Raw genomic sequence first — 12,517 nt, forward strand, 5'->3', positions numbered from 1 at the left:
GGGCATGGCGCCAGGTGCTCACAGAGGGGACCGGCGCCGGCGTCGGGGCAGATGGCGTCGAGGGCGGCGGCGATGGCGTCGGGGCGGTGCGGGGTAGCGACGGCGTCGGGGCGACGCAGGGCGCGGGCGGCGATGGGGTGACGACGACGGGCGCGTGCGACGGCGACGAGGAGCAAGGCGTCGGGGCAGATGGCGTCGAGGGCGGCGGCGACGGCGTCGGGGTGACGCGGGGCGCGGGTGGCGACGGGGCGATGATGAGGAGGAGCAGGGCGTCGGGGCAGAGGGTGGCGTCGGCGGCGGGGAGTTGAGGAACTGAATGAAAATTTTGACAAGTGTTGTATATATAGCCAGGCCTTTGGTTCCGGTTGGTGGCACCAACCGTGACCAATGCCCCCCTTTAGTCCCGGTTGGTGCCACGAACCGGGACCAAAGGCCTCTTTTCAGCAGCCGAAAGGGCGGGAAGCGAAGGCCATTGGTCCCGGTTGGTGGCACCAACCGGGACCAATGGCCTTTGCTGCCCCGCGCCCAAAAGTTTAGTCCCACATCGCTAGCTGAAGGGTGCCGGCACTGGTTTATAAGCGCTGCTGTGCCTCCCCATTCGAGCTCCTCTCTAATGTAGGCTTTCGGGCCTAAACTTGTTACTGCCTGTGGGCCTATTGGGCCTCTGCGGGCCTGAATCCTGGCCCATGTAGGGTTTCTAGTCGTATTCAGGCCGTGGAGGCCCAGTAGGTGGCATTTTTTTGGTTTTTTCTTTTTTATTTCTACATTTTTTTGGTTTTTTATTTTTTTATTTCTACTTAAAACTAAATACTTACAGTTTTTTAGTGATTTCTTTTTGCTTTTAGGTCACAAAAATTATAAACTTTCTGTTAGTGCCATTAGTTTTAAATTTTGAATAGTTTAAATTTGAATTATTAAAAATTTGTGTGAATCACTAGTTTATGAATAATTTTACTATAAAAATAGAATTTTTTTCTATTTATTTTTTATTTATACTTACAACTAAATACTTATAGTTTTTTAGTGATTTCTTTTTGATTTTAGGTCACAAAAATTATAAACTTTCTGTTAGTGCCATTAGTTTTAAATTTTGAATAGTTTAAATTTGAATTTTTAAAAATTTGTGTGAATCACTAGTTTATGAATAACTTTACTATAAAAATAGAATTTTTTTTCTTCTTTGCTATTTATTTTTTATTTATAGTTACAATTAAATACTTATAGTTTGATTTTAGGTCACAAAAATTATATTCTTTTTGCTATTGAAGAATATTATAGTTTTATTTTAGTTGATCATAACATAATATTTTAATTGATTGTTTTTATTTTCATAAAAGTTTTGTAGTTCATTCTGTTTGCTATTAATTCATTCTTTGAGCTAAATGACTCTGAAATTGGAAAGCATTTCAAAATGAACTCTGAAAAGGTTGAAAGTTGGCATGGTATCATCATTTCACCCACATAGTATGTTCCAAAAAGTAGAGAGGGTTATGACAAAAACTTGATGCACTTCGTGTACAAAATGGACAATCACTTTCGAAGTATCAAAGTTTCGAACCATAAGACATGAAAGCATTTCAAATGAACTCTGAAAAAGTTGAAAGTTGGGATGGTATCATAATTTCACCCACATAGCATGTGCATGTACAAAACGGACAATGGTAGCATGTTCGTCTGTTACAAATTTGGCATGGTATCATCATAATAGTTGCGGGAGAAAGTCTTCACTTTTTCTTCGCTTATTGCGCTGTAACCATGGATAATCTTCATTGTTTATCAGGATGCTTGGGTCAGCCTTGACATTGAAGGGAGGAATTTCATGAAACTTTTCATAATCTTCAGACATGTCTGTCTTGCCGTCCACTCCCAGGATGTATGATGTATTCACAATTTTCAAAGAACTATGTTGCGCTTTGGCTCATCGTATGATGTATTCGCTTCCTTATCTTTTCTTTTTCTCGGTTTGGTAGACATGTCCTTCACATAGATAACCTGTGCCACATCATTGGCTAGGACGAACGGTTTGTCAGTGTACCCAAGATTTTTCAGATCCACTGTTGTCATTCCGTACTGTGAGTCTACCTGTACCCCGCCGCCTAACAGATTGACCCATTTGCACTTAAACAAAGGGACCTTAAAATCAAGTCCGTAGTCAAGTTCCCATATGTCCACTATGTAACCATAATATGTGTCCTTTCCGCTCTCGGTTGCTGCATCAAAGCGGACACCGCTGTTTTGGTTGGTGCTCTTTTGATCTTGGGCGATCGTGTAAAATGTATTCCCATTTATCTCGTATCCTTTGTAAGTCAATACAGTCAAAGATGGTCCCCTGGAAAACAAGTACAACTCATCACAAACAGTGTTGTCACCTCTGAGACGTGTTTCCAACCAACTGCTGAAAGTCCTGATGTGTTCACATGTAATCCAGTCGTCGCACTGCTCCGGGTGTTTGGAGCGCAGACTGTTCTTGTGTTCATCGACATACGGGGTCACCAAGGTAGAGTTCTGTAGAACTGTGTAGTGTGCTTGAGACCAAGAATATCCGTCCCTGCATATTATTGAGTCTCTTCCAAGAGTGTCTTTTCCAGTCAGTCTCCCCTCATACCGCGATTTAGGGAGACCTATCTTGTTAAGGCCAGGAATGAAGTCAACACAAAACCCGATAACATCCTCTGTTTGATGGTCCATGGAGATGCTTCCTTCTGGCCTAGCGCGGTTACGGACATATTTCTTTAGGACTCCCATGAACCTCTCAAAGGGGAACATATTGTGTAGAAATACGGGCCCCAGGATGACAATCTCGTCGACTAGATGAACTAGGACGTGCGTCATGATATTGAAGAAGGATGGTGGGAACACCAGCTCGAAACTGACAAGACATTGCGCCACATCACTCCTTAGCCTTGGTACGATTTCTGGATCGATCACCTTCTGAGAGATTGCATTGAGGAATGCACATAGCTTCACAATGGCTAATCGGACGTTTTCCGGTAGAAGCCCCCTCAATGCAACCGGAAGCAGTTGCGTCATAATCACGTGGCAGTCATGAGACTTTAGGTTCTGAAACTTTTTCTCTGGCATATTTATTATTCCCTTTATATTCGACGAGAAGCCAGTCGTGACCTTCATACTGAGCAGGCATTCAAAGAAGATTTCTTTCTCTTCTTTCGTAAGAGCGTAGCTGGCAGGACCTTTATACTGCTTCGGAGGCATGCCGTCTTTTTCGTGCAAACGTTGCAGGTCCTCTCGTGCCTCAGGTGTATCTTTTGTCTTCCCGTAAATGCCCAAGAAGCCTAGCAGGTTCACGCAAAGGTTCTTCGTCACGTGCATCACGTCGATTGAGGAGCGGACCTCTAGGTCTTTCCAGTAGGGTAGGTCCCAAAATATAGATTTCTTCTTCCACATGGGTGCGTGTCCCTCAGCGTCATTCGGAACAGCTAGTCCACCGGGACCCTTTCCAAAGATTACGTAGTGTAAATCATTGACCATAGCAAGCACGTGATCACCGGTGCGCATGGCGGGCTTCTTCCGGTGATCTGCCTCGCCTTTGAAATGCTTGCCTTTCTTTCGACATTGATGGTTGGTCGAAAGAAATCGACGATGGCCCAGGTACACATTCTTCCTGCATTTGTCCAGGTATATACTTTCAGTGTCATCTAAACAGTGCGTGCATGCGTGGTATCCTTTGTTTGTCTGTCCTGAAAGGTTACTGAGAGCGGGCCAATCGTTGATGGTCACGAACAGCAATGCCTTAAGGTTAAATTCCTCCTGTCTGTGCTCATCCCACGTACGTACACCGTTTCCACTCCACAGCTGTAAAAGTTCTTCAACGAATGGCCTTAGGTACACATCAATTTCGTTGCCGGGTTGCTTAGGGCCTTGGATGAGAACTGGCATCATAATGAACTTCCGCTTCATGCACATCCAAGGAGGAAGGTTATACATACATAGAGTCACGGGCCAGGTGTTGTGATTGCTGCTCTGCTCCCCGAAAGGATTAATGCCATCCGCGCTTAAAGCAAACCATACATTCCTTGGGTCCTTTGCAAACTCATCCCAGTACTTTCTCTCGATTTTTCTCCACTGCGACCCGTCAGCGGGTGCTCTCAACTTCCCATCTTTCTTTCGGTTCTCACTGTGCCATCGCATCAACTTGGCATGCTCTTGGTTTCTGAACAGACGTTTCAACCATGGTATTATAGGAGCATACCACATCACCTTCGCAGGAACCCTCTTCCTGAGGGGCTCGCCGTCAACATCACCAGGGTCATCTCGTCTGATCTTATACCGCAACGCACCGCATACCGGGCATGCGTTCAGATCCTTGTATGCATCACGGTAGAGGATGCAGTCATTAGGGCATGCATGTATCTTCTCCACCTCCAATCCTAGAGGGCATACGACCTTCTTTGTTGCGTATGTACTGTCGGGCAATTCGTTATCCTTTGGAAGCTTCTTCTTCAATATTTTCAGTAGCTTCTCAAATCCTTTGTCAACCACAGCATTCTCTGCCTTCCACTGCAGCAATTCTAGTACGGTACCGAGCTTTGTGTTGCCATCTTCGCAATTGGGGTATAACCCTTTTTTGTGATCCTCTAACATGCGATCGAACTTCAGCTTCTCCTTTTGACTAATGCATTGCGTCCTTGCATCGACAATGACCCGGCGGAGATCATCATCATCGGGCACATCGTCTGGTTCCTCTTGATCTTCAGCAGCTTCACCCGTGGCAGCATCATTGGGCACATCGTCTGGTTCCTCTTGATCTTCACCCGCTCCCCCCGTTGCAGCATCACCGTATTCAGGGGGCACATAGTTGTCATCGTACTCTTCTTCTTCGCCGTATTCCATCATAACCCCTATTTCTCCGTGCCTCGTCCAAACATTATAGTGTGGCATGAAACCCTTGTAAAGCAGGTGGGAGTGAAGGATTTTCCGGTTAGAATAAGACATCGTATTCCCACATTCAGTGCATGGACAACACATAAAACCATTCTGCTTGTTTGCCTCAGCCGCATCAAGAAACTCATGCACGCCCTTAATGTACTCGCGGGTGTGTCTGTCACCGTACATCCATTGCCGGTTCATCTGCGTGCATTATATATAATTAAGTGTCCAAATTAATAAAAGTTCATCATCACATTAAAACCAAAGTGCATACATAGTTCTCATCTAACAACATATAGCTCTCCAGAGCATCTAATTAATTAAACCATACATTGAAACTATGTAAAACATTTTAATGCAAAAACAAATGCGATCATAATCACAACCAAGGTAACAATTGATCCAACGGCATAATGATACCAAGCCTCGGTATGAATGGCATATTTTTTAATCTTTCTAGTCTTCAAGCGCATTGCATCCATCTTGATCTTGTGATCATCGACGACATCCGCAACATGCAACTCCAATATCATCTTCTCCTCCTCAATTTTTTTTATTTTTCCTTCAACAAATTGTTTTCTTATTCAACTAAATTTAACCTCTCGACAATAGGGTCGGTTGGCATTTCCGATTCACATACATCCTAGATAAATAAAATCTATGTACGTTGGTCGGCATAATTTTCATAAACAATAAATGAACCAATAGTTATAAAGATAATATACATACCAAACCCGAATCATAGACAGGACGAGGGCCGACGGGGGCGGATACCAAAACCATCGCACTATATAAGATGCAATAATAAATGTAAGAAAATGATACAAGTATCTATCTAAACATACAAGTAAGAATATTTTTCCTTTCAGAAAGAAGATAAGAACAAGACGCTCACCACGGTGGTGTCGGTGATGAGATCGGCGCGGGTGATCGACGGCGGTGAAGACGGGGACGGGGCGTGACGGACCGCTAAATCTAGACAAATCTCGAGGAAAATGGAGCTTGGAGGTCGAGCTTCGAGAGGAGAAAGCTTAAGTTGTGTGGCTCGGGCATTCCATCGAACACGTCATGTGCATAGGAGGTGAGCTAGAGCACCACAAAGCCCTCTCCCCCTCGGCCAGAAAAAACAGAGCACTGAGCTCTGCTCTTGCGCGAGGGGGTATATATAGGCACCTCATTGCTCCCGGTTGATGACATGAACCGGGACTAAAGGGAAGCCTTTGGTCCCGGTTCAAGCCACCAACCGGGACCAATGGTGGTGGGCCAGGAGCGAGGCCCATTGGTCCCGGTTCGTCCCACCAACTGGGACCAAAAGGTCCAGACGAACCGGGACCAATGGCCCACGTGGCCCGGCCGGCCCCCTGGGCTCACCAACTGGGACCAATGCCCACATTGGTCCCGGTTCTAGACTGAACCGGGACTAATGGGCTGAGCCGGCCTGGACCATAGCCCTGTTTTCTACTAGCTGTGAAGAGGATGGACTCGCGCCAAGAGCTAGCCGCGAGAATGACGCACCCCGCGCCGGCCGTCCTCCACCGAGAGGTACTCCTCCTACCTCCTCCCTCTAGGTTAATTAACTTAGGTGAATTTAGTTCATTAGGTTAACTAAGTGAACTAGCTAGGTTAATTTGGTTTACTAACTAGGTTAATTAGATATTTTTTTAGATGTTTGGTTAACTAATTTGGTTAAGTAAGTAGATGTTAATTAGGTTAGGGCAGTAGTGGTACTGTTAATTAGATGTTTTTTAGTTAGGGAAGTAGGTTAGGTTACTAAGTAGATGTTAATTAGGTTAGGTAACTAAGTAGATGTTAATTTAGGGAAGTAGTGTTTAGTTTAGAGAAAAATTCAATATAGGTTTTTACTGTTTTTTAGTAAGTGTTTAATAGACTTAGTAAGAAATTAAAATTAATAGAACTAGTTGAACTAGTTTATTTTTAGTAAGTACTAGTTTATTTTCATTTATAGTAAGTGCTTAGTTGAACTAGTTGAATTAATAGAACTAGTTTATTTTTAGTAAGAAAATTTAGGTATATGAGATTTGATGATCTAATTAAAATTTTACTATAGAACTAGTTTATTTTTAGTAAGAAAATTAATAGAATTAGTTTATTTTTTTAGCTAAAGCAATTATTCCCGCATCGACGTCGATGATGCCTATCCCGCATCCTCATTATCGACTCGGCAGAGGGGGCCTGCTTGATCAGAGGGGCCATGTCCAAGACTGGGCTCCGCCGGGCTGGTACTGGGAGGTGCTACCTTCTGGTGGGTGCAGCTTGGTGAGGAGCCAGCCCGTCGTTGACCCGAACCTTCTTTGGTGGCGGTCGGGTGGGCCAGTGACGGTGCGGAGGCTTGAGGACCCCGCGGAGGTGGTACGTCACCGTGTTAGCGAGGAGGACGAGAACTTCCATCGCTACATGGTTGCGTTGGAGGGCAGGTTCTCCAATACCTGGCAGGTTCTTCAGGGATCTCACTGGAGCTATGATCCTGTGATGGTTCCTTCTCTTTGGGTGTCCACCACCCGCGCCGATACCCGTCGTTCGCTAGGGTTTTAGCTGTATTAGTGATGTTATATGTACGATACTATTCGAGATGTATTATTGATAATATTCGACAATGTACGGACGCAAGAGATGATTTAGTTTTGCTTATTGAATGCATGCTAATTTGAATACTAATTTATTTTACGATTTGGTTTAGCTTATTGAATGCTCAAATTGGAGAACTATACCTATTTTGAATGCTCAAATTGGAGAGCACTATGCAAGGCGTATGCATTTGATTAGTTGATAGCTTCTAGGGTTTTTGTTTTTGCAGAAATCAAGGAGCCCCTCCATCATCCCCGCCGTCGTCCCCGTCACCGACCCCCTCCGACCTCGAGGTGAGACCAGCCAAATCTCCATGTCAATATGAGTCCTATAAGATATTTTGAAATGTTTTTGTTCATATTTTCAACCATTGAAATGCAATGACCATCAAGTTTGAATGCTCATATGATGTAGATATAAACATGTATATCTTGTGTTGCTCAAATAGAATATGTGCTTGCCCAAGTGGTCGGCCATGTTTGCAGGTTACACCTTCGAGTGGCCTATGTTTTGCTGGAGTGTTGATTAATTTCCGTTCCGGCAAATTTCAGGCGCTCGATATGTCCTTTTTTAGGAAAGGTCATGTCGGATTTTTCTGTGAATTTTGGCATGACTTGTGCTAATGTAGGAAATATCGAGTGGCCTGGATTTTCTAGAAAAATAATTAAACGACATTTCGGGTTGACTTTAAGTCTGTTGAGGCTCCATACATGACAGTCAACAAATGAGTGAGGGAGAAAGTCTGCACCATATATGAGAGAAGAAGAATCCCGACTGTTGTTGTGGGGGTCCTTTTTCCTTCTTCTCCTTGTGCTAGACCTTTGTTATGCACTAGGGGAAGGAGGAATAACGACCATCACCGACGGTCGAAAATCTGTGAGGGAGTGTATCCACCATATATGAGAGAGGACGAAGAATCCGACTGATGTCGTGGGGGTCGTTTCTCCTTCTTCTCCTTGTGCTAGACCTTTGCTATGCACTAGGGGAAGGAGGAGTAACGAACATCACCGACGGTCGCAAATGTCAGAGAAGAATCAGCGAGGGAGAGTCTCCACCATATATGAGAGGACGAAAAATCCCGACTGTTGTCGTGGGGGTCGCGTCTCCTTCATTACCGTGTGCTAGACATTTTGGTGCAATGCACTCGGGGACGAAAGGAGGAGCGATCATCACCAACGGTTGAATGTATAAACCACATGAGCTGAGAGTTTCCAAGAAAAGACTTGGCAGACCGATAGTCACCCGTGATGAATAATAATGATCTAATTTAGTGTAGTACATATATTTAATTGTACAAGTTTAATCTTTGAATTATGAACCTAGGAAATGTCATCATCGGACGACGAAAGTCTCCCGAGGGAGTGCGACTGGTGCAACGACGACCGGGGTCTGTGCAACAGGCCTCACCTGGACGAAGGTCGGTGCTTCAGCATTAAGCTCCAGGAGACCTTCGATGTTGAAACGATACGCAACGACGACAAGTGTTTTTTTTCATAATTAAGCACGAATTCTACTTCTCCAACGTGTAATTTTCGTCTTTTACAATTCAACTAGCTTATCCCATGCCATGCAAGACACTATGTTTTGGAGAGGATGGATTTTGAAGATCATGAAAGTATGGAAATAAAGAAAATTTGCCTAAGAATCCATCATGGTATGGATTTTGAAGTAAATCTATACAATTCTGTGAGCCTATCCCATTTTGGTTGCCCGAATTGGGAAGCACTTTGCAAGAAGTGCTTGTCACCATGGATCTTGGTGATCCCGACATCGCCTAAGACAATATAGAAATTTGGGTCCTTGTTGATACACTTCCAATTCTACCGCTACGTGAGTTTCTCAAACATAGTTTAAGTAATTTATATTGTTTATTTCAAAATATTTGACAGCTTATTTCCATTGATTGCTTATTTTCATTCTTCAAAGAATGTGCGGAAGATGGTAGACAGAACCTACTACACCGATGGCTTAGAATTAACTTATCAGGAGAAAAATCATCTGATCTCATTTATTACCGATCTTGAGAATTACAATATCTATTATCAAACTCCTCCACATTATGGTCAATACGTGCCACTAGTGCACGTGTTGAACTACGGTAACATCCATGGAGATGCCATGGTAAGATTTTTTACTGTTACGACATCCGTGCATCTTTTGCATAAATTATTCTTCTAAAACTCAACTACATTGCTAACTACGAAGTCATTACTATGTTTACCAACAGAAAATCCCGAAGGATTGTGTGCCTCATCTGATGTTTCGGAAAGGTCGCCTTGATGTTTTGAACTTAAGGCCAGGTCATCCTACGAATCACTCCTGTCCATACCAGATTTCTAAAACCGATGAAGACATGACAATCAAAGATTGGAAAAAATGTATGGTCAATAGTAGGGAGCTACTTGGAAGCAACATTATGCGAAGGGAAAGAATTGGAGACAGGATAATCTCCATTCTCTATAATGGAGAGTCAGGGCCATCTAGTTTTATGCTATTTTACCTAAGAGAAGGTAGTAGGTCATATGAGAGAGAAGTAGGTCCTAGGTACAATGTTTATTATGTGGTACAATGTGTTAGAGTTGATGATGATGAGGAGTTGTGATTATGACTAGTGACCAACTTGCTATGTGATGTCTCATAATTGATGAAAACGATGATCATGAGGAGGTGTTATATGACAATGATGTATTTTGATGATAAGTTGTTAATGATATGATGATGATGAGGATATTTATTATATCATTGGGTGAAAGAACCGCGGATTAGTTTCAAGTGGATGTAGAAACTAGTCCACGGTTATTTCACCCAGTGATGTAATAACTCATTATGATGTAAAAATAATCTCTAAATTGCTGCTGTATGAAAACTTGTATAAAGGTGTATGAATACAACATGAAATAAAAAAGAAATATAATACGGAATAATAGTAGTAGCACGGGCTACTAGAAGCGCTACTAGTAATTACCAGTAGTGCCCTTTCCAGGAAGCGCTACTACTAAGTGGCTAAACTTTAGCTGTAGCGCCGTACCAGTAGCGCTGTCACCCACGCTACAAGTAGGCCTAAAACCCACGCTATTGCTAGGCTTTTCCCTAGTAGTGGGAGAGTAATACCCTACATCTTGCTGCTATTCGTTATTCATGGTGGAGGGATACCTCGTGCGAGAGATTACAATAGTGTATGAGATTGTCTACCGAGAATTCTCCTATCTGATGATACATGATGAAAGAAGCCCTAGACCTCCCTTTATATAGGAAGGAGATGTCTAGGGTTTTACATGTCAGATGCGATCTGGGCGTTGCCGCCCTCTAGTCTTGGAGGCCACGGATATCGTCCTGCCTCTTACGGTTTGCTCCTTGCTATGGGCCGAGTGGGCCCCTCTAGCTGATGACGTCGGACTCCCTGATGCTTAGCCACCGGGGATACAAGACATCGTCATACCCCTATGCTGAAAATCAAGGCAACTGCTGGTCATGATGTAAGGCCCAACGCCATGAGAAAGGCCTCGGTGCCTCATGAAGAAATTAATGATGAAGCTGACCAAGAAGAACTTATTGGAATCATCAGGAATAGAGTTAAACATGTGTTGATGTTGCCAAGAATTCTTCAGTTCCACTACTTCTGGACCCCAAGAAAATTCCTGACTTCATTCATATCAAGTGCCAGAGGCGAGACGCACCTCTTGAAGAACTTGATTTGCCTCCTGGACCAAGTCATGTGCTTGCTGAATTCATCCTCGATTAGAAGCACAAGATTGTTCAAGCAAAGCTAGTGAGGAAACATCAGATTGAAAAGCAAAAAGCTTTGAGGAAAAACATGCTCACCATAACTCCTCAGCAGCTGACTGCTATGCAAGCTGAAATTCAGTAGTTTAGTGATGAATATGAGCGCTGAACGACTCATTGCTGTGGAGTTCGTGACAGATTCATCGCCCAATCCAAGATTGTAGTTGAAGAAAACAACAAGAGTGTGGCTATTAAACATGGCCAAGTTACACACGCTAGTTCTTCATCTCCTCCTCTAAGTGAAGAAACTGTCAGGGCAGCTGCGTGAGCTGCGCTTGTAGAAAGTACCAGGGCAACTACAAGAGTTGTGCGTGAAGAATCTGCTCCTACTGTGACAGTTGACGAGCCTGTCGTCACAAACTCTGTTCCAACTGTTGGTGTCCTGGATTAGAGGGTGCATACCGCGTCGGCTTGTCAGACATGGGCCGGGCAGATGACTCACCGTATGGTTATCTTTGCTGATATGTCTGATAATCTTAAATATATAGTAACCATATGGTTTGAAGTTTATAGATAATCCTTCATTTTATCACTTTTATGAGTCTCACATGTGGCAAGTCCATCTGCATGAGAGAAAATAAAAAAAGATATTAATTTTTTCTTCCAAAATGCTGTGGTACCAGCTTAAGAATAGCTTGACATAACACCTCCCTGGCTAATAGTCTGTGCATGTTCATCATTTTTATGGTACAAATGAGTATATACTGTTGGGGAATATTCACTATTCAGTAAATCGAATAGTAGATGCGCTTTGTAATATCTATTAGAGTAGTAACGTTGTTTCAAAACTAAGTTGTGTTTCTCAAAGTTCAGTTGTCAATTGATCTAAATATCTTGCTGGTGCCTCCTTGTTTATATTGGGCTTTTCTTTGGAATGTCATTGTGTCGTGTGCCTTCACTGCTGCTGTTTACTGTTTGGCTTGCAGGCGTTTTATAGTATTATGGACGTAATTTGGTGTAGTATTAGGCTGTTTGGTTAAACATTTCCCCACCATGCCACTCGTTCTCCACCAAACCTGCATTTACATGTATTTGGCCATTAGCCAGTAATATAATTTGGCTCGTTCGATATAACTTCAGTTTTAGCCACCATGGATGTTTAGTACTAGAGCAAAATGACATGACTAGATTAAGTATGGAAACTTGTTTCATCACTAATAATGTTTTTAAGGGCATCTCCAACGTCAACCATCAAACCGCCTGAACGTGTTTGCCATCCAACACAGTCCTGCATCAATACGCATGCCGGACCGGACGCACT

The sequence above is a fragment of the Triticum urartu genome, chromosome 6 (genome assembly GCF_003073215.2).
Source record: "Triticum urartu cultivar G1812 chromosome 6, Tu2.1, whole genome shotgun sequence".
Classification (NCBI taxonomy): Eukaryota; Viridiplantae; Streptophyta; class Magnoliopsida; order Poales; family Poaceae; genus Triticum; species Triticum urartu.